This window comes from Melopsittacus undulatus, chromosome 15, assembly GCF_012275295.1.
Source record: "Melopsittacus undulatus isolate bMelUnd1 chromosome 15, bMelUnd1.mat.Z, whole genome shotgun sequence".
In the NCBI taxonomy this organism is placed as follows: domain Eukaryota; kingdom Metazoa; phylum Chordata; class Aves; order Psittaciformes; family Psittaculidae; genus Melopsittacus; species Melopsittacus undulatus.
Genome location: NC_047541.1, coordinates 858,045 through 881,325, shown reverse-complemented (window position 1 = coordinate 881,325; position 23,281 = coordinate 858,045). Strand labels below are relative to the sequence as shown.

Here is a 23,281-nt window from a genome sequence, read left to right as displayed (position 1 = left end):
AATTTCTCAGTTTTTGTGTCAAAAGAATGGCCTTCTTCCAAAAATTCATCATTTTTGTAATTCAGCCCCCTCACCAAGAAGTTTCCAATTTTGCCCACAAGCCCCTCAAGTAGCACACTTAGTTTCTATTGCCTTTATTAGGTGCAATAGAAAACAAGCTCTTACAAAAAGGAAAAAGGAACAAGAAGAAAAAAAGCACAGAAGGGGAAAGAGGCCATGAGATGGAGGAACATGACTTCATTTTCCATCTCCAAAGCTGCAATTATTAATCCATGTATGTATTTTTGCCATTTTGGAGTTCCCTCCAACCCTCATGGGTTTACTCAAGCCCACACAGAACAGAAGGCAGATGGGATAATTCAGGTTGCTCTGTGTCACACGTGCTTTCCCACTGGGTCAGCCCCAGGCTGAGACAAAAGATGCTCTCCTGCCCACAGGGATGAGGCTGCAGGGTGATGGGGATATGTGCTGCCAGCATGGCAAGGCAAGAGAACCCAGTCTGAGGAAGATGCCAAACACACTCATGGTCAGCAGCTCTCCCTGCCCTATATTTGCACACCAATTGACAGAGCAGACAGAGAGGGCTGACAAGCAGCAGGGACATGACCTGCATTTGCCTCCTCTCCCCAGTGTAATTGTTCCCATGACCTAGAAGGCAGGCACCTCAATTCAGGGACACAGCAGTGCTTCCAGCCTGCAAGCTAATACTCCAGCTGATTACACTATTCATATATTTTACATATAAAAATTTACTGTTTTCCTTTCCACTTCAATGGCTTGAAGAAGTTAACTGTAATAACTGCTCAGAACCTCTCTCCCGGATGCTGATGCCCAGCCTGACCCTTCTTTGCTGTTGAGCTACACTCCTCCACACTTTCACCCTGAAAAGGCATCAGTGGACAGAGCCAGGTTTATTCCAGACACTGTCACCGATGTGCTATGTCTTCCTTTGGATATTTCTGCTCCTTTATTATCTATTCACTACTGGTAAAAGGTGCAGCAGCCATCAGAACAGCAAGAAAAAGCACAGTGCTAAGCGAGAAGCAGCCAATCGAGGGTGCTACGTGTGTACACTCATGTCTCTGACCACTGTTTCCCTCCTCTAGCCCCATGCTCACACTGCCCATCTCCCTCCCCCTGGTCCAGGTGCTCTGGAGCAGATCCCAGGCAGACACACGCTTACTTCAGCTCCAGCACCAGTTTCAACTCCTGCTGGCATCACCAGGAGCCAGGCAGTGCCACAAGCTCCTGATCACCCTCTGCATGAATATGGACAGGTTTTCTGCTGTGATTTGTGTCCTTTGTCACACAGAAAGCCTCACAACCTACCCTTGCTCCCTGCCTGACAGCCCTGAGCTTCAGTTGAGTTGAAAGAGTGTCTGCTAATTACGCTCCCATAACGAACTAAAGCAGCTTGTAGCAGAGCTGTTATGTTGAAGTCGGGAGTCTTTTATGTCAGGAATCAGTGACCTGGACATTTTGACACAGAGCACACAAATCCAAGGGATGCTACACTAGTACTGTGCTCCCAGCAGTGCCCCTACCTAGGAAAGAGCCTTCAGCTAAATGGGACTTCACCTGTTAACATCATCTTGCTTTTAACAGCAAAGCCACCCACAAAGGGCTGGAGGCTTTTTTTGCAAGGAAGGAGAACAAGCAGAATAATTGGAGACAATTCATCCACAACACACAGTTGGTTGTAAAGCTGGTTTTATAGGTACCAAAGCTGAAGAGGATTTCAAGTGTGCTTCCTTGGCCTGCTGCCTATATAAAGCCTGGTGGCCCATGAATTTGCTGGATCTCAGTTTCTAGAAGCTAAAACATCACCATCAAAATGTGTAAATCTCTCCATGAGATTAGAGCTCTGGCATCCCCAGTCCTAGACCTGGTCTCTGATCAAACTGGAACATTTGGAATAAGCCGCAAGGAAAACCAGATTAACCTGTCCTGAGGGAGGGTTATGCCTAAACCTTGGCTCTTCTTCGGCTTTGATTCGCCTGTTAGCCCTGAGAGTGCCCAGTCTGGATGACTTTGAGCTCAAGGATATCTTGTAGCAAGCAGGTCTGCAGGCAGATGCTGCGTTACATGGGAGATGACGAGTGCATTGCTCACATGGAGACTCAGCAAAGAGCAAAGGACCCCAGCCAAAACCCACTGATGGGACAAGAGGGGGATGCTAACACTACTCACCCTGCCCTGCTTCTGCAGAGCACGTGTAATCCCTGGCACAACAGCCCAACACCTCTTCTTTTTCAAGGGAGAAAGACAGGACTTTTTTTTCCTACTAAAAAAACCCTGAAAACCACTTATTTCAATGCAGCATCTATAATAGAAGAAGAAATCATTCCCAGGGGGAGGAAAATGAGGTACCGCTACAAGAAAAGGGAAGCCAGAAGTACAAACCATAGGAAAGATGCTTCTGGCATCAATGTATTGAAAACCCTAATCACAATCCCATAAAACAGTTAACTTGATTAGCCAAGCATGATTTAGACAAGGTTATCCTGCTGTTGTTCCTTGTTTCCCTGACAGGGTTTGATCTGTCGAATGCTTTACACTGCTTTTGCCAGGGAGAGGGTGTTTTCAGCTAGGCAAGGGTCATTACAAATTCAGGAGACACTGCACACCACTTGACTCATGTTTTACTTACCCTCTCTTCCTAATAAAGCTTGCCATGCTAATTCAACTCCAATTTTTAGCCATTTCCTTCCCCATATGCCCCCACTTAGGCAGTTGGTACAATTTGTCCCAATTCCTGCCTGCTAATTAAAGGAAGAGCCTGTAGATGATGAGGGAGATGTTCTCCTTGGGTGCAGCATCAGAATCTTTGCGCTTACTGTCACATAACCATAACCCCCATGCTGTAAACCACACTGTTCCAGCCCTAGTGACATAACCATAACACATTTACACTGCTAAAAGCAATCATATAAGCAAACAAACCCCAAAACCAAACCATTCCCTCTGGGACAAACTGTCCCCAGCACTGGGATGCTCACATAGCACTACAGACATAGCTACAACCCTCCACGTGCAGGAAAAGGGCTGGAATTGCCAACAAGCCTGAAGACCTGTTTTCTGGCTGGAAGCACAGGAACACGTTAGCAGCAAGTTTCCTTCCCTGTGTCTACAATATTTCATCTGGAGGATAGATGTTCTGGTGATATACACTGAGCTGTCAAGGAAAATGGGCTTCTCGCCTAACTTTTAACACGTCTCCTGGGATGCTGATGCTGGAGGACAACATCTTCCAAGGCTTGTTGGACAGACGGATGGCAACACAGAACGACAAGCCTGTTATAAATCAGCACTGGTACTTTGCTCTTGTTTGGGTCAGACTCCTTGCACAGTGCAGCGTGGTCCAGAGGCACCCAAGCAAGCTCTGCATGAGCTGCTTGCATACAGCCGTGCCCTCTACTTTGTATGTTATTTGCCTTTGGTATCATGTTGACAGGCCATCAACTGAAAGGCTACTGCTATAGCAAGCAACCAGCATTCCTTCAACACAAAGCAAAGAACACCTCGCACATAACTAAACCAGCAAATGGCAAGGATTGAAAAGACTGATGCACTGCACAGGGAAGACCCATCCATTTGAAAGGACTGGTTAGCAAACCTGAGAGAAACACATGTCTTCCCTCTTGAACCAAACTCTACCAAACCCAGCATTTTGATCACTCATTACGACAACTTGAAAGAGAACTGACAGGCACAGACTATTGGTAACAACCTACAAACCACATGGGTGGGATTTGCTACTGCAACAATCACTCTCTCACATGTTTGGTGAGAGACTATCCCTTCACAGCGCACAGAGAGGGGATGCTCTGCACAGACAATGTAATACACACACCCTGGCCTTTTTGCTTTCCCCTCCATCTTGTGGCCATCCTTGCAACCATCACCAAACACCTGCATCACCTGCAGCTACCAAGATGATTAGTTTAGAAGTCTCATTGATTTAGCTGCTTTTCTGAAAGCTAACCCCAACTTGGAGCCCTTCTGCTGACAAAAGGCCTTAAAAGAACCAAACCCGTCTTATTGTTGCTGTCGATGTTTACAGATTCTGCTGTATCCATCTGTCCAGTTAATTACTTTGTGCAGTAGCCTGTTAGCTTCTTAAAACCAATGAAAAAGAACCCAATTATCATTCTGGGCAGCTCCCTGCATCCCAGAGAAGCAGCACATCCCCAGTGCCACAAGTGCCTTTGATACCGTTGTAAGCTGACAAATGGGCAGGGAGAGAAGTGATTTGCAAGGCTTCCTCAAATGCCAGGGACATGGCATTGGGGAGAGTGACTCGGTGGCCCCCATTAGGATGTGGCTGTGCCCACTGTTCCCCTCTGTGGGGCACCTCCTGCCCTGCTCCCCACCACACACACACTAACTGGTAAGTGCAGGAATGGATGTCGGTGCCATTCAGCAGAATAAAAGCAGGAGGGTTTTGCTCCGGCTCAGCTTCAATGAGAGCATTTTCCCTGGAACAAGGGGCTGAATTCAGCTGCTTGGTGCTGTCTGATTGCAGTTTGTTGCCAGAGTAACCGAGGCACTGGAGCTGCCAGGCCATGCTTCATGGGAAGGAAGGGACTGCTGCCTAGCACCCCCCTTGCCACCCCTCTATGGAGGGCTGGAGACATGGGTAAGGGGTCCTCAGTCTCTCCACGGGGATAAGCTCAGCCCCCAGAGCTCCTGCTGAGCAGGAAAAGGAAAGAGGCACCAGGAGATGCAGAATGAGCTCCTGGCATCTGCTGCAGATGACCCCAAGTGACTCTGGAGCGGCCACTCCATCCCCCTGTGAAACAGGGATAATACCATGCTGCGAATTTGCCACCCTGCTCTAAGCCACCCTTAGGATCCAGCTTCCTGTCTCAGACCAGAGTCTCTGACCTGATCAGATCATCTATTTACCCCTCTCTGCAGTCCCAGAGCCTATCACCCAGGTTTTCCAAAGGTTCTTCTCCACTTGAAGGCCTAGGCAAACAAGTGAACATGATGGCAATAAGGATGCTTGACAGGTTAATGCATCAGCTATCTCTCCAAGAATGTACTTCAGTCTGAAATAAAACACAATGATGTCTTCTGCTTTATATAGCAAAATCTGGCCTTAGGGATCCAGCAGACCAGCAAAGGCTGAACACAGTGGTTTTCTTAGACAGGGAGGACATAATTTGTGCTTTGTACATTGAGAGTGCTAACACAGCCCGCTAAGACAGAGAATGCAGTCTCTCCAGATCAAATAAAACACCCTGTGATTTTCCTTTTAAAGGGAGGCTAAGGCAGAAGTTACCCTGTCACACATCTGATTCTTAAGCTCTAAAGTATATGCTGGTACTCAGCACACCACTGGGTGAACCTTGCATTTCCCCGCTTTCCCTCTCCCCATGCTTATATATTGGTAAACTGGTTTTCCATCTGCAATAGACTATTCAAGTCGCTCCATAGTTTATCTTGGTATAGATTTCATAGATTAAAACAAACAGGGAAAGGGCACAAATACATGCCCCCCCCCCCCCGTCTTCCCAACACTCTCATACCACAGGCAAAGGGAAAGCACTCGTAAGTGATACTAACTATAGACACAAGCAAGCTCAGCATCATATACTAAGAGCTTGCCATTATCCTTACACACACAAATGAAACCCCAGCCTCACCATACCAGGGCTCAGACTTGTCTGAATAAGCATGAGCTCTGTCTCTCTGCTGATTCCCTCACACAGACAGGCTCCGAAGGCAGGCGCCCCAGCCAACCCTGGCTTAGCTCCCTCGCTGCCTGCTTTGCAATTTCAATGTCACAGCTTCCTAAATAGCAAAAGGTTTATCAGGCTTCAGTTGGAAATATTTCATTTTCCAAATGTCTTTTCCCCTCTTCCAGGGCCCTGCAAGTCTTGCAGTATAACACTGTCATCTAACACCCATCCCGATCTACATGAGCAAAGAAGCAGAACCACCTCCAAGCACGCACAAGAAGGGGTGCAGAGGTGCTGATACAGTGCAAAACCAATTAATTACTATAAAGCTTGGTCCTGCTCTTGCTCTCAGGAATCATGGGATACATGTCAAGATCTTTTCCACTTTATCACTGCTACTCATGGACTGTAAAAGAACATAACTCATCTCAAGTTCCTAGCATGGATGCCTCTGTGTGTTGCTTCAAGTTTGACCCATGTTCAAGAGGTTAATATGACTTGCTCAAGGTTACATGGGAGGTGTCTGGCAGAGCTATGAATTAAACTGAAGTTTGCAGGAGCCCAGGGCTGCTGCCCATGTATTACTGTCAATACTTGGCATTGACTTCTCAGTGCTCAGAGAGTTATGGTTAAGAAGGAGCAAGGTAACCCCAAATTCCCTGCCTCCAGGGGTCTGCAGACCCCTGAACCAGATGGTGCCAAGCCAAGGTTAAAGTTAAGCACAGCCTCAGCCAGGCACAGGGCAGGTCAGGCTGCCCTGACACTGATGAAGGAACTGTGGGAAGCAGGGAGTAAATGAAGAGCTCCGTTAGTTGCCCTGTCTACCCAATCAGCTCAATCCTTCCAAGTCATTTGTCTAATCTGCTCTGCACAACCTCCAGGGACAGACACTCTGCAAACTCCCTTCGCAATCTATTTTAGCCCCTCGCTATTTTTACTGCTCAACAATGTTTCCTCATGTCCAGCCTCAATTTTTCTTACCACGATTGATGCTGTTGAGAAGAGTTCATTGCCTTTCTTTGAGATTGTTTCTCTTTGATTCCTGTGGGCATGTGTTCTGGGCTGAGATGGCCGCAGGTTTCCATGCTTTCATAATTCAAACGCTACAGAAACAGAACTGATGGGCTGTCTTATTTGAACTGCCCTCTGCAAGCCCAGCTCAGAAATCTGCTGCCGTTGTATAGCCATCCAAGCCTATGCATATGGCACAGCTAAGACAGAAGCACAAATAGGAGCTCTGCCTATTACAGTCTCAAACTGGCAACCAAAATTGAAACAGTCACTCTCTAAAGGCACCAACCTCATTTTCCCCTCATGCTCTGACCACAGAGAAGGCAGACCCCAGCACACAGACCTGGGTACCCAAAGCATCAGTCTCTGTTTCAGACAAGCTAATTGCCTTCAGAGATGCGGCATTCAAAGGGTTGTTTCTGTGCCTAAATCATGGATGCTGGAGTTCAGCCTTAAGCTCCCAACTTTGAAACGTTGGCTTGTAGTCCTGGGAAGCCAGAAGGAGAGGAGAGCAGCTCTGTGCCAGATAGCTGGGACCTAGCAACCGCCAATCGGGACTGAGGCAACACGAGCTAGTTTTTAAACCAAGTAATAGATGGGAAGAAATGGGAGCATGCTGGGAAGCAAGTGAGAGAGAAGGGGAGCTGAGTTACACACGTGAAACAGGCACAAACTCACACCTGTAGCTGAAGCAGCCTCTCTGCTCCCACCTGCTCCTTATGCATGGAGACTGTCCTCATTTATTGCCTCCATGCCCCCTTCCTTCCATGCACTCAGCTCTGCCAATGTGAGCTGGGCTCCAGCCCCACGGCCAGAGCCCACTTTGACAGTTTTGAGTGTGGTCCTGCACAGAACCCAGCTTCTTTCTACCACGTCTTGGCTGGCTCTGCCTCCAAGCAAGGACACAGGACTCAAAAGCTTATCATCTTTATAGAGAGCAAAAGACAAGCAGGCAGCAAGCTGTCCTCCCCATTTTATGTGCCTAAGGCTTGCTTTCACACACAGCACTACACACCTCACCAGTAACTGCTTGACTGCAAATAGCTAGAATCCAGATAGATGCTTCCATTACAATACTTCTCCCTTTCATTCTTCCAGGTTACTTTATACTGCTGTTACATCCTTTGAGCTGCTTCTTTATCTCTCTTTAGTCCATGCAACCTTCTTTTTCCTTCTTGCAGGCACTTAGCCCAAGAAGGATGGGACAGCAGGCCCTAACTAATCACCTGAGATACTAAGGACTGCATATGCAATGATTTGCAAGCCCTGTTTCCCTGATCACTTCCATCCTGTGCCTTTGCATATGTACCCATTTGTTCCCTGCCTTTTGCTCCCAGATCCCATAAAGAACTTTTCCCTGTCATCATTAGGCCTTTTTGTATTCACTAAGGGCTCCCAGTGGCTCCGTGTTACTCTGTGCCTTTTAAGGTATTCCATGTTACTTCATTCCAGTTGCAAAATAACAACACCCCAAATACAAATCAATTCCGAGCTCGCTTGGACAGGAGACAACAGGAAAACATATCCACACACATAAGCACACCTCATTCTGCTGGACCGCTAATTCAGACACACTTAATCAAGCCACACTTACATGCTCCCTGTTGTTTAGACACATTCACACCACACCTAGGAGGAAATCCAAGCCAACACATACACAGCAGCTGGCTTGATAATTCCCCTCCATTGCAAGCCATTTCTCCAGTAATTAGAGGGTTTAGATGCTGTAACAAGGCTAACACCAGTTCCACCCACAGGGCAAAGTTCAGGCAGAGAATCTGCAGAACAGTGAACAATAAATGGGCAGTGAATTAGAAGCCAGGCATCTCAGTGGGAGCACCGAGTACACAAGCCAACAGCTTCATTTAATTACACAAAGGCATCTCAATCTGTTTCCCACTGCCTTGGTCTTTTAGGGATAGGAAGTGCATTTGCCAGTTTTAATAAGAATTAAGTAATGGTTGCCTGTCCAAAGCTACCTATTGCCACAGCCCAATTTATTCACAGTTAAGAAAGGTGACATAGGATCATCCAGACCCAAATTCTCAGCATTATGAAGTTATGAATATTCATTGTTCTTTGAGGATGGAGCGAAGAACCACTCAAATAGCATCCACTTGCAGCACTTGCTGTTCCCTAACACTCAAGATTCGAAAGCACCATGGCCCCAAAGCGTACCACAAGTGTTAGTGAACCCAGCTTGTCTACCATTATAAAAATGAGCTTTGTAGATGTTTGTTTAAAACTGAATTCAGGTTTTCCCAACCATTTAATGCTTCATATTGGGATCCCAGGCAATCAACAACCCTTGCTGATGCTCAGAGCTATTTGGTCTTAGGGGCTCTGCAGGTACAAGACAACTACTGCCCAAGAAGCTCATGGATTCATGTCCCAGCTCACAACAGCTTCCCTCTTCAGATAAGCTATTCGAAGCCCAGCACCCAAGCTCTGCACCCCCAAGCCTCTTTGCCCTGGACATTTGGCTCCATATTTATCAGCATGCCTTGGCCTTCGGAAGCAGCAGAGATCCTGCTCCCTGGAATGCTTGTGATAGCCACAGCCCTCTGAATTACAGCCAAGTTTAAACAGCCGGAATCCAGCATGGATGCACACAGGGCCACCCGGGGGGGAGCATGCTACATGCAAAGCAGTAATCACAGCCCTCCAAGGCACTGTTTATCACCTGCTCTCGTGGGGTCCTCCTACACTCACCTGCACTACAGGAGGCTCTTAGAGATGAGATATGAGCCTGGTATCTTCCCTGTCCCTTTGCACACTCCCCTGCTTTGTCTCGCCATGCCTCCTCTGTGCTTTTATGTTTGCATCATTAAGTACCCTTTAAAAGTCTATTATGCAGCTCTCGTTAGACAGAGAGAAGGAAGTGCAGGGGGAAAAGAATGAAACAAAATTAGCCAAAGGCTGCCAGAAGAAACAAGCACAAGAGCTTAATTTCAGAGCGGTGACTACGTGTTTACAGCAGGGAGCTGGGAGTTAGCATTGCAGATCTATGGGATGAGCAGGGCTGATGCTGACAGCTCAGGAGATCGGTGTTCAACCCTCAGCTCTGCCCCAGGGTTTTGCAGTTTGCCCCAGGCAGATCACTCCATACTCCTGCAACACCACTATGAAGAAAAGGGGTAAGGACAATCCCATTTGTGGCTCTGCACAACGGTGAGTGATGTGGCACCAACCATATTCCACACCTCTACATTTTCTGCTAGTCCATCCTCCCCGGCCCACAGGCATCAACAGTGAGCAGACAGGAGTCCATCTTCCTTCTTCCCCATGTAGACTCCATGTCTTCCACTGGGAGAAAATGCCCACATTTTAGTCCAGAGCCAACTGCTCAAGGTACCTCTAGTACAAAATGTTCTGCTCTGCCATCTGAATACAAAACCTCCAGCAAAACACCAGCTGCTGCTGCTTGCTGCTCAGCCAGCTCAATGCATTGTGATTCTGGGTCACTGGGAAGCACCTTTACTCCAGTGCTCCCATCAGAGCAAGAGGGGTTTCCTGCAGAAACAATACCCCCGTGACAGGGAAGGCAAAGCTGTCCAGAGAAAGCAGCTGTGTTTTAGGAGCAGGGGAGGGTTATTCCTATTTAAAGCACTGTTCATTTCCCTCCTCTTCTCTATCTCAGGGAGATAATGCCCCTCACCCTGTAAGCCAGGCCAATTGCTGACAGGTTCAGCTTTCCACTGGAACAAAAGTTCCTCCCTTCAGCAGGCTGATGTCTCTACCTGATTGGAGCTCTTCATTAAAGCACCAACACCCCAGTAATGGGAATAAAATGAACTAGAAACCTTATTGCTGCTGCTCCAGGAAAAAGGTAGCACATTCCCTGCCATCCGTCATGAGACCTGACAGCTCCATAGAACACACTTCTCCATCAGCCAGGGACTCCCAGGATATAACACGGGGACAGTACCTTGGGATGCATTAATCTGTCTGGAAAGACCAGCCCACAGCATGCACATCCAAACTGGAGACACCATGTTAGCACTCCTAAGTCATCCCTTCCTGGGTTGTATGTGTGTTGCCAGGGGGAAGGGGTCACAACTTCCCACTGAAAGCACCAACTCTTCAGGATCAAATCTTGGTGGATGGAAAGGAAAAGGAAAGAGCCCCTTAACCCAGGCTTGAGCCTCTACTCCATAGAAGTGCTGCAGCAAAACTCATTAGTCATGGCTGGCAAACTTGAAAGGAATAAAAGGAACCAATGAGTAATGCATCACTATAAAAACATAACAACCTCAATAATGGGAAAATCAAACCCCTGCACATAAACAAAGCCACCGAAACAGGAGCGCTTGAGCCAAGGTATATAGTTCCCAAATTCCATCTGTATAACTGCATTTGGAGCATTTCAGCTCAAGTGCTGCTATACACACCAGCTTGGAAATTGTGGGTTTCTAGCCCTGACATATGCACAAATGCATAGATACAACCATCATCTCCATCGTCTTGGGAATCCCTTCCAAACATTGTCATTCCAAGAAGAAGCAGGTGAGGGATAGCGGCTCTATCTAGCATATGTGGCAGCTTTAAAAGCTGCATTTATGCAAGCAAATGGAGCGTATCAGCTGCACTGTATTAACACCAATGCCTGCAAATGGGACTCTCATTTTTGTTGCTGTGACTGGAAACTTGCTAAACATAGAGTCAAGGAGAAAACTGCTTGGAGCGGTAGGTTCAGAACAGCATTTGCACCTCCTGTAGCATGAGCCCACTGTCATCTGCCACATGGCAGGAGCACAGTCTTGTCCATGCTTTGCACACAGAGAGAACCAAGCAGAGGCTTCCCAGTATGATGCCCCCGACCAAACCAGCAAGTCTAAAGGGAGAACAACTCAAACTGCTGCAACTCACAGCAGGGTGAACCCTGCAAACCACTGCACAAATGCTATCAATTGCCTCAGTTAAGGGCTGTAAAGAGCTTCAAGACAAAGCTGATTCGATCCCTCAACTCATGGTTCCTGACACGCTGCTAAAAGCCCTGGATCTGCAGCTCAAGAGCTTGCAGAAGAACCTCCACCTTCATCTTAACCTGATGCAAAGCAAGTTCCTGGTTCTGGTGGCCTTGAAGCTTCAAGTCTCACACTGCCAAAACATAAAGAGGCAAAAAGAATGCTAAAATGGTTTTCTCTTGGTAGCTTTAACCTCCCTGCCACAGGTGTCTTGCCAAGCTCACCATGCACATACACTGACACATCCACCCAGGGTGGCATCACTGCTCTCAGGGGGTGACATTCATAGTGCAATAACCAGCCAGCAGAGAGGCTGACCAGATAATCCCCCTGTCCCTCTATGGTTTTGTCTGCATGACTACACTCATGAAATTAAAGCAGGCTATTTGAGGGTGTTTGCTTCTCTGTGACAGCTCTTTCCTAGAACCTAATGGGCTCTAACATGTATTTTAACATGATGCCTTTATTAAGTCATTTTCCTGTTCCTGAATGCCACCTGCAGACATCAGCTTGTGCTAGTCATTCCAACTTTGTAACAGCTGGAATAAAACCTGCAGGATTTTCTTCTTGACATGATGATATTCCCAGAGACCTAAGGGCTATGGAGTCAATTCTTATACAATATGATAATTGACTCAGTCTCCAAAGGATAAGCATGTCAAGACACAAAAATCACTTTTTCTTACCAGTGCAATGAAGATGTGATTGAGAATGTCATGTTCTGGGTGCATGAGCAATAGTCTCATAACTCATGATCTCAAATAAATTGTTCTATCATTTGTACAAGTTAGGAGATATTCCAAGTCAGACAAGCTGAAAGCAGAAGTTTAAACATACTCAGTATGGCAGAGAGAATATTAATGTCCCTCCCCCCTATATAAACACTAAATCACAGTCTCTCACTTAGGGTTAATCAATCTTTCAATGGTGCTCAAGCCCACCAAACACAAACACTTTTTCCTGCAAAATCTGGCAGAAAAGGGTTTCCTTCACTGAAGCACTGGAAAAGGCTTTGACAAGTCCCCAGTGAAAAGCACTGCATGAGCACACACATAATCTCACTGCTGCATACCAGTTACCCTGAACCACTTGTCCACGATTACCTGACTAAGGAGCCATTTATGTGAAAGATGCTATAGGCAATGTAGGTTTTGGTTCCTTCTTCATTCCCATAAAACACTATTCACCTCCATTATTGAACCTTCAGCAACAAAGAACCTCTAACAAATGAAGCAATTCCTGGGGAAACTCAGACCCTAAATCCATGCAGACAACAGCTCTTGGGCAGAGTTCAGACACATCCCCTGCTTAAATTCTTTATCTCAGGCCACTTAAAACCCCTGAAGAATAGATGCATTAAAGGGACTTGGGAGAGAACAAGAACGGCACTGCAGGCTGAGATCACTCCGAAAAGGAGGAGCGGATGCTAATTATACCACTGTTAAAATGGAATCACTGGGGGAATAACAACAAACAGTCAAGGCAGTTAAGGAGTGCAAGAGCTGCTACACTACTTCATCAGTGCTAGGCCATTGCCTGAACGGAGAGTAACAGATTACATCAATGTAGTGACAGGCAATCAATGAACACTCAATTAACAGTTACAATATTACTAACTTAAGCAAAATGTGCTTTTGCTAATGGCAATCTCTCCTTTGTACCGATACCATCCTAATTTAGTTTTCTTCAATGCACCAACATCAGACGTTGAAAGAAAGAAATTCAGATGCCAACATGTGAGAGGGAATACCCCTTTGATTCTGCAAAGAGCCAAGTCAAAGGGACAGAGGGAGACAACACAAGGCTGCAGGATGACAGGGTGCTGGAAATGTCCAAGGTCAGGTTGGATGGGGCTTGGAGCAACCTGGTTACGGTGCAAGGTACCACTGCATTTTCTTGCCATTGCTCCTTTTCCACTCCTACCTTGCTCTGCAGTTGAAGTTTGGCAAGGAGCTGGGTATTAGGTGAAAGAAACCCTCCTAAGCATACTGTGTGCCCTAATTAACACACCAGCCACCACCTGAATGGTAATGATACCTCTTAATCTCTCTGAGTTTGCTGAACATGTCCCAGGTGGGATTTGTAGTTGCAGCATCCTTTGTTTCTGTGCGACTCCACAGGCTGCAAGCTGACCTGAAAGAACTCTGCAAGATGTATCATTCCAATTTAGGAACAGCAAAAGTACCAAGTCCTGAGTAATTTGCTCCTCTCCTTAAATATCAAGCTGTACAAAAATAAAACATGCCTTTTTCTCATCTGAATTTATCTAGCTGGAGCCTCCAGACACAGACCCACGTCCTGCCTCAGTACTTTTGGCTCGCAGAGGTCCCTTCATCTGGTTAAGGACATACAGACAGTAATCAAACCACCCCTTAACCTTATCTTAGCTAAAAGGGACAGATTGGGCTTCAGTGTCTCCCTCCAGCATGCTTGAGACCTCACACCATCCCTGTGGCTCTTATCTCTCGCCAGTTTGCCAACATCATTTTAAAGGTACAGATACCACAAGGCACACAATGATCTTCCTACTTGTATTCATTATTTCTTTGCTTAGACAGCCAAAGATAGCGTTAGCACTCCTGAGAATCCACAACACAAGACCAGCTAGCTATTGATAAGATAATGAAATTAAGCTTCAGCTTCTCAGCTTGGCATTGCAGCTCCCAGGGGTTCCTCTCTCCAAGTGTGGTTTTACTCCCTATTCTCCTTAATGTGGATTAGTAAATTATCACATGCCAGCAATGCTGCAGGAGCTGTCTGTATGTTTACTCTTTTCCCACTACAAAACAGCCTGACTGCACTTCATGCTCTCTCTCAAACCCTCACATTTGTCACAGTGTAGGAACAAGGGTTACCTTGGCTCAGATAATACAGGTTATGCTGCGGACACCTCAAAACCAGAGCCTTGTTCACCATCCCATAAGTGAACTTCCTGCTGTCGGGATCCTTGGCAGAACAGGGCATTCATTGCCCCCACACAGCTGCAGGTCCCAAACCGTGCTCTGTGCCACTGCAGTAAAGCCAGCTCCTGGGAGCCAAACCATCTCCATCAACCAAAGCCAGGCAGTGCCAGTGTATCTGCACTCCAGGCTCCTGCCAGAAACAATCTACCACACAAGGACCACAGCATTTCACACCCCTTCCAACACAACTACCCCTGCCACACAGTGCTGGTTCAGATGCAACTCGAGACATAGCTCATCCTCCTCCTAGAGCCATCACCGTGCCTCTGACCCACACAGGACAAGGAGCCGGAGCCAGCCACGAGGTGTGCTTTGGGCAATGCTGCCAGCACACTGCAGATTCATGCTATATCTGATGCCAGATGGAAATTGCAAACTCATCCAGCATGTGAAGGGATCAGGACCCAGGGGGTTGCATTAAGCTTTCTCTCTCCCTAACCCCAGCCCTACCAGTTGGATGCTAACACCAACTGGATTTAGCAGCAAGAAAGAAATTTGTCACAGCAAATGTGCAAGAACTGACATCTTCAGACAAAAAAGGTGCAGATTTCTCAACTGTTCACTGTGTATTATCGAAATACATTCTTAGGGACTATTAAATCTGGGGATTATGGACTCAATGAGCAGCAGCTCAATGGACTAGCTTGCAAATACGTCTTCAGACAATCCTTAAAATGCAGATTAATTATCTAAGAGACCAGAACATTTCTTTTTCCTGCAGACTTTCTAATGATCTGTTGCATAAACAAACATCCAGACAGTTCTGTTTGCATTTGTGTTGGCTGGGATGCTCCTCAGTAACTAAAGAGCGACTGAGGAGACTTAAATCTTATTTAACACTCAGCAGGAACAGAACAAAAGGCATGTCAGTCTAGATCACTGCAAGATACCTCTCCTTTAAAGACCCTTGAGAAGTCCATAGTAATGATACCTAAAGGCCCTGTTTCCCGAACACAAAACTTCAGATAGGCCATGCAGCATTGCATTCTTTCCATTAGGTTTCATTAAAGAAGCTACATCATTTAACAACTAGTACTCCTACCAACCCCTTTTTAAATGAGCAAGGCATTTTGCACTACAGAGATAGTGTTCAGGGCTCTCTCAGATTCAGATTACCACCGTTGCCCAACTAGGAGTTGCATTTGGAAGACCTGTACAGCATAAGATTGACATTGGAGCAACCATTATCATGTGTGATGATTGGAACCCTTCAAGCTGGAACTTGGAAATCCCCTCTTTCTGTTTAAGTTTGCCATTGATACAGGATTAAATGGACAGAGGATCAATCACAGCAGTCATGTTCTCAGTAAGGGGAATTAACATGCACTTTGTACACTGTGTTTTCAACTTCCAACTACTCCATCTCCTTACACCTTCTCTGATAGGCTAACATTGCTGCTGGATATCAAACCAATGCAAAGCAAGTGCGAAACATTATTATTCCAGCTTCACACCCACTTTCCCTTGGTGTGAACAATACTGCAGACCGCAAGACAGTGATGAATTGGACCTGGAGAGGACCAGATGCTCTGTGAGCATGAGCACAGGCTCTGCCCCAAACATTTTTCAGCTTAAACAGAGATGTGATAACCTGCTTTCAAAGCTGCCCATGCACACATACTATCTTTTAGCACCAGATGTTACCTGATCACACACAAGGTGGAGCAAAAGCAGAAAACAAGCAGAGACCAAACAAGAAAACAAGGGCAAACAGTGAGTGTGGGGTAGAGTGAAATACGTTTTGATCAAGCTTTTTTGGGGTGAAAAAAAGCAGGTTTGGCACATCTAACAGTTTGCAGATCAGTGGTTTCAGTGCACTAGTGTGTTTGCAGCAAGGCTCTGCCCGTGGCTTGGTTTCTTGCCACTTCACCTGAGATGAGCCACATTAACAGCAACTCTATCAGACACAAGAATTTGCTGCTTCATCATAAGCTATAAAGAGAAAGCATGGGGCTGATCCCACTACAGACTCAAACATCAGTGACAATGAGCCTTGCAACCCCTCAGAGCAGGGCCAGAGGGGCATTAGAAACCTCACTTCATTCAGAAAAACATCAACTTCTGTCACTGGACCCAAAAAATCTTGGTTTCCACAAAAAAGTTAACAAGAAAACGTGAAGCAGAAGAAAACATTGAAGTGATTTTTAACAACCCATCCCCTGCTGACCCAGCCCAGACTATCTTTGGTACCTGATTCAGGCGCCCGTGTAGGAAGGGGAGTGAGGGTGAGGAGCCGCTACCATGCAGAAAGAGCTGACTTTGTGCTGAAGCAGCTGAGGTGCAATCACACAGTTCATCCATAGCCATGGAAAGGACCCACCATGATGCTCCCAAGGGAGGTGGTGCAAGGGAACTGGTGCTGGGATGCACAGAAAGAGCTGTTCCCCACCAGCCATCATCCTCCCCCCCAACACACACACACACTATAGATATATATACATATAATGGTCCCAGAAAGGAAAAACCTGCTTTTTAAATATAGCCAAACCTTCCAAGAGCTGAGCACATGCCAGAGTGGGTGGGAAATTAGTGTTATTATTACTGTGTGCTCACAGGGTCTGAGACCTCAGATGACTTGTTTCTGCCCAGAATGAATTCCTGCAGACTCATTATAAACCCTTGCAAAGCAGGGTTTATAAGGTCACAGAAGAATTCCCATTAACTGTAGCCTAGCTCGGGATTGCCACGATGATCTATTTCTCTCATTTATGCATACGCAATAAGGCCAAGACGAAGCTGCTTTGCTTTATTTCCACATCATTGTGCTGATGCTGAGCTAACCAAATAAACAAACTGAAAAGCAAGTGGGGAAAGGGGGGGAGGAACAGAGAGAATAAGGGAAATGTGTGCCAGGCTCTCTCCCTCATGAAGGATGCAAATAAATTCCACAAGCTTTGAGGCCAGGAGATCTCGGCAGAGATGAAAAGCCCCTCGTGCTGGATGGCTCACCGGGTGCTCAGTTAAGACACTGCTTGGGCATGTATTATGCAGCTGCTTCCATGCAAAGGATGGTCGGAATAGTTCCCCTGCCACCTGACCAAGACCTGGCTCAGGGCTTTGCAATCAAGCAGTAACAGGAACCCTCTGGGCTCTCTGATCTCCCTCCCATCACTGTGAGACGGCAGCAAACACTAAACACTTCCCTTCAAACACTAAACACTTCCCAAGTCTCTGGGTAAGAGGCACGGAGGATGTGGATAGGATGTGTCCATCCATGCATGCAGATGGACAGCTTACATTTCAGCTCCCTTCTTCCTTCACTAAGGTGGTATCTATCCCCTTGGAAAACCCACAGGAAGGACCCCCCAGATGGTCCCCATAATTCCCTGTAAAGCCCAGCTGGACGCACACAGCCCCTGCTCCAGCAGCAACAAGTCCCTGACCCGACACAGGAGGCTTTGGGAAGAGCTGACTGTCCCTGCTCCATCACTGCAAACACCCCTCTCCACACACCCGCTGGACCACACCATGCCCATGCAGGAGAGCACTGTCTGCACCTCCCATGGCTCCCCTTTGCCCACACAGCCACAAGTCCTCATCAGCTGCACACAGATCACATCCCTGCACATTCTCCCATGGAATCCCACAGAAACACTTTGACTACATCATTAGGAAAAGATGCGCTTGGGTTTTACCTTTTCATGTGCTTGTCATGCTCAGCTCTCAGTTATACCCTGACTACAGTGGCCGAACCAAATCCATCAGCCTTGTCTCTTAATTCTTCCAAATGTTTAGCAGCTAAAGCAAACCCTTTCTGCTCTCACTCTAACTCAGCTCTGATCTCCTTCCACCTCCAAATCATTAAAGAGGATAAATAAGGTTAGCCTCAGTGTGAGGAACCTTCACATAACCACCTATCTACGCTCTGATCAGCATCCCTCCATTACACTCCTATTCTCTACAGCTTAACTAGGAAAGCTGGCACTGAACTCTGCCCCTTACCCTACAGCTATTTATTTCCCAAAATAGTCTCTTTCAGGTAAGTCTAATGAGAAACCCAAATAAATGAGGTACAGTGCTACATTTCCAGTGCCTGTTTCATTAGCCTGCCAAGCTGCAAGCAGCATTAGGAAGGTAGGCTTCCCTACTCATCTTCTCCATAGATGCTATGATGATTTAACCCCCCAAGGTTAGACCCATCCATTCCAGACCCATTATCTGTGATAATTATCCCCCCAGCTAGCATAGAACAGAAGCAAACCTCACCTACCCTCAGATTTGGCTTCTGTAAAGGCATTACATGGTAAAACCCCTGCTGTGTCTGGCAGCTTCTTTTGACCACTTCAGTTCCTCTGGGGTAACTTCCCAGCAAGGAGGAAGAGGAGGATTCATCCCTTCCATGTTAGCAGCTGGTTCCATTTCACACTTTATTTACTTCAGGGCTCTCAGATGAACCATCCCCAGTCCCACTCATTTACAACACCCAAGGTTTCCTTCCTTTGGTCATTATTTGCTCTTTAAACAACTCAATCACTGCTAATTCACTGCAAATGGTGGGAAGGATTTCCTCAGCATCCTGGTACCAGGAAATCACTCCACTGTTCCCTCGGTCACTGTTTCTATCTGCCCCAGTTTCTCCTATATGCTGGGGTTCAGGGAGCCTCATTGACTGCTGCTGCCCTTGGAGGCAGTTCAGCACCCTGCAGTTGCCTGGCTGTGCTGGACATCACCCACACAACACTGCTTATGCTGCACTGCATCCAGGAGCATGGGGAGGCTTTTCCCAGCTCCAGCAAGGTCCCCACAGAGGCAGAGCAATGAGCAGACACTGAGGTCCTGTGTTTAGCTCACCTCATTTGGCTTAGTCATAGAGAAGCTGATGGCAGGAGAGCTGTGATAAATCACAGCTGAGCCTCCTTTCTCCCCTCTCTTGCAAGGCACCTGAAGAAGCAGGGCTGAAAAGCACCCAACAAGGCCCATGCTCACTTCATTTACATTAGCTCCTATAGACACTGAGTGAGCATTTTAAGGTACAGGACACATTTCTGGGTTTACTGCCTTGATAGCTTTTGAACTGGTTGGTTTGTGGTCTCTGCTCTACCCATCTGCTACTCACTGTTGACCAACATGGAAATGATCCTGCTCCAACCGGTCCTCACTACATTTTGCTGCACCTTCATTAAAACTAACCACCCCATCCATCCCCAGTAGCACATCAAGCCTTCCAGAGGCACAGAACACCCCAAAAAGCACTGTTAGATTAACAGCACTGATTATCCTTCCAAGCCACATCCCGCAGACCAGGCAAAAAGATCTTATGGGAGCTGTCAGGGTGTTCCTCCTATTCACACACAGCAAGATGTTCCCTGTGTTAAAAGATACCTGAGCCTTATGTATGCTGTCTTAGAAGCCTCTTGTTCAGAGCAACAAACCAGTTCTGAGAGGGTTTGCAAAACTTTTGTCTCACCTTTTGCCACCTAAAACATGAAAAATAAATCAAATCTGACCCTAGCAAGTCCTGGGCATGAAGATCTTCCCCCTCAAAGTCAGCAAGAATCAATATCCACAACCCAGGCTCATCAGCAGGCCTTTAAAAAGGGCAAGACATCTGCAGATGCTCAGTGCAGCCTGAATACAGAATAAAGCTGGAGCAGTTGTCAAAGAAATCAAAGTTTCTTCATATCTCTGTCCATCTGGCCCAGTGATGTCTGAGTCTAAGCATGTACCTGCTCCTTCATCACTTGTCACCCCACACTCCTCCTCTCCCCTGCTTTTCCCTCCCTCCGACCTGGAAGCCCACCCTCCTGCATAGCCATGCACACCCAGAACCACACAGCTTCTCTTCCAGCCAAGGGGACCAAGGCCATTCCTGCCTCATCTCACATGGAAAACCAGCTGCTGCTCCCAAAGGATTACCTAAGCCAGCATGGTCAAAGCAGAGATCCTATACTGCAGACAGATGCTTTCCCATCACAACTCATGCCATCAGTCAGCATCTAGCTGAGGATCTTCCCCAAGCCCAGGGTGAGCTGTAAGTTCACTCACTTAAATGCAAAGGAATCAGCATGAGCACGATCCCATGTGCTGGAGATGGGATTTCCTGACAAAACGCAGCTTCCAGAACAGCTAGTTTGGAGGCAGCACCTCCTTGCTGTGCCTTTGATGAGCTCTCTGAAGACCAGCTCCCTCGAATCATTTGCCATTCACCCACAGATTGCTGCATGCTCCTTGGCATCCGAGCAGTTAGGTCTCTGCCAGCCCACATGACTGCTTGGCTCCTTCTCCTTGCACAGCTTGCAAAAGAAACCTCCAGCAAGAAACTTGCAGACAGCATCAGCACTGTCTCCATGGGTCTCTCGCTCGTGGGCAGCTGCCCTAAACCCCCTTTCAGAGCCAGCCTTTCACAGGTGACTCTTCTCAGGGAGATGCTGATGCCTCCATCAGCCTCTTCCCACTCTGGGAAACCCACTGGCCTGCCCACAGCCCTTCATTGGGGTTCACGCTGTTCCCATCACCAAGAGCACACACATCATCTCCACAGGAGCCAGCTCTTAAGGGGTTAAAAGCAACTGCCATTTAAAGAGCATTCTCATCAGCTGTACCACACTCTGAAGCCCTCTTCCTGCTCAGCACAGGCTGTCAGCTCCCTCTTGCCCACAACCCAGGTACAGGTGTCTCAGTTTAGGGTGTTAATTCATGCCAGGTGTGGGGAAAGCAGCACCTGCAAACCAGACAGAGCCACACAGCAACTTCCCAACTTCTGGCTCTGCTCATCAGACCCATCCCCGAAATGGAAACCAACCAGGAAAGGTTCAGCCGCTTACCATATATTTCTCTACCCAGATGGTTCCCTTCAAATACACATACTAATATGCATAAACACTAAAGCAGACTTGTACCACGGCACTTTTAAAATGCCTTGGCACGATAGGAGCCTCTCTGCAGATTGCTTCCACAGAGCACACTTCTGCCCCTATGCAAAAGGCAGCCTAAAACAAGCCATGGCAGAAAAGCACCGAGTACTGTTACAACATCATCTCCTACCTGTGAGCACACACGTCCTAGCGCCCAGGAACTGGTGGCAGGAGCTGCTGCCGGCAGCTCTACGGGAGCACCAGCGACTCCATGGGGATGCTTCCTTGCTTGCTTGCTCTGCGATGCTGTAGAGCCTCGGTGCCTGTCCAGGGAAGCAGGGACAGCTCTGCTCCCGGCTAACTGCTGCCGTCACATCCAGCCGGGATGTGGCTCCTCCGAGGAAAGGCTTCAGTGAGACAAAAGGGACTGGGTCCTGACGGGAGCAGGCAGAGGCACCTCCCGCTGCCGGGCGTGGGACAGCCAGTGCCCACCAGCAGGAATGCTGCCCAGGATGCGGTGGCAGAGGGAGCATCCCTCAGCATCTCCCGCTAGCGGAAGGCCCCCAGGGCAGCAGGGAGCAGCTTTAGCTCCTCCAGGAAGCAGCACCTCCCTGCAAAGGCCACACGTGTGGGAGATGAAGCAACCCTCATGTGGGCTAAATTAACTTCCCGAGGGTCACAACCTCGGGGTCTCACAGCTGGGAAAGGGAAAAGCCTGATGGAGGATGAGAGGCGAGGAACGCTCACAGCATCTCTTCTGTATGCAGAGCTGCAGGCTCTGCCGGAGTTCATGCATAAACAACACAGAATAAAGTTGGGCCTAGGAAGAGGCTGCTGCATGGAGTTTCCCCCCACTGCCCAGCATCAACACTGCTTGCTCATTAAAGGAGTCCCTGTCAGCATCAAACCTGCACGTCTCCGCATACAAGTACCTCATATATCCTAAGACAAATTATTCACGAGCACAACTCCAGCGAAACGCATTCCAGAACAATGAACCTTTTCTTTCCAATCCGAAGCCTGAGGAAAAAATCCCACTTCAACAGCATTCCCCCCTGCCTATGCCTGTCGCACGCAGGCTGACAACACAGCAACACGCAAGTACCGGGGGAGCATCCATTCCAGCCAGCCCCGCTCCCGTTCCCCCGTACCGATGTCCAGCACACACCGGACACATCCCGGGGACCGTTCCTCGGTAATCCAGAGGAGTTGCAGCCACACAGATTCCCCCTTTCCCTGCACTCCTTGAACTTCAGCCCTCCCCAAAGCTGGAACGCGACATTGTGCAACTCTAAACACACTGCGGCCACCAACACCCCCCCAAGGGCTGCAAACAAAGTCCTTCACCAAGTGCTGCCGTAACCGGGATGAACGCGGCTGCTGCCGCTGCGCCCCTCGCTCCGAGCCCTGCCCGGGGCTCCCAGCGCCTCCCGGCTCCGCAGCGGCGAGCGGCGCATCCCGAGCATCCCGGGGGGGGGACGGCGGCCGGCGCCTGCACTGCGGGGAGCGGAGCTCCGGTCCCCACGGCCCCTTCACCCCCCCCGGCCCCGGTCCTCCCTGCGCCCCGACCCTCCCGCTCCGGCTCCTACCTGCGCTGGGCGGTGCGGCTCTGCCCGCGGCTGCTCCGGCCCCGCTCCGACCGCGGCGGCGGCGGCGTCGCGCCCCCAGCGGCCAGAGGGGGAACTGCAGGGGCGGCTGCCGGGGCACGGCGCCGCGGGAGGGGGGGACGGGCGCGGGGGCCCCCCCGAGGGCGTGCGGGGATGGAGGGGATGGAGGGGATGGAGCGGGGGGGGATGGAGGGAGGAGAGGGGAGGACGGGGCTGCAGGAGGGATGCGGTGAGGGCAGCAGGTAGGGGCTG

General features: G+C 48.3%; 1 protein-coding gene across 2 annotated transcripts in view; it reads right to left on the bottom strand.

Annotated features, from left to right (window-relative positions):
- Positions 1 to 23,056, bottom strand: part of GRIK4 (glutamate ionotropic receptor kainate type subunit 4) — a 172,748-nt gene extending 149,692 nt beyond the window's left edge. For both annotated transcript variants that reach the window (XR_004550317.1, XM_034069546.1), the window contains exon 1: positions 23,012 to 23,056. The gene's annotated coding sequence lies outside the window, so the exon portion shown is untranslated. The remainder of the gene's footprint in view (positions 1 to 23,011) is intronic.
- Positions 23,057 to 23,281: the final 225 nt, after the last annotated feature.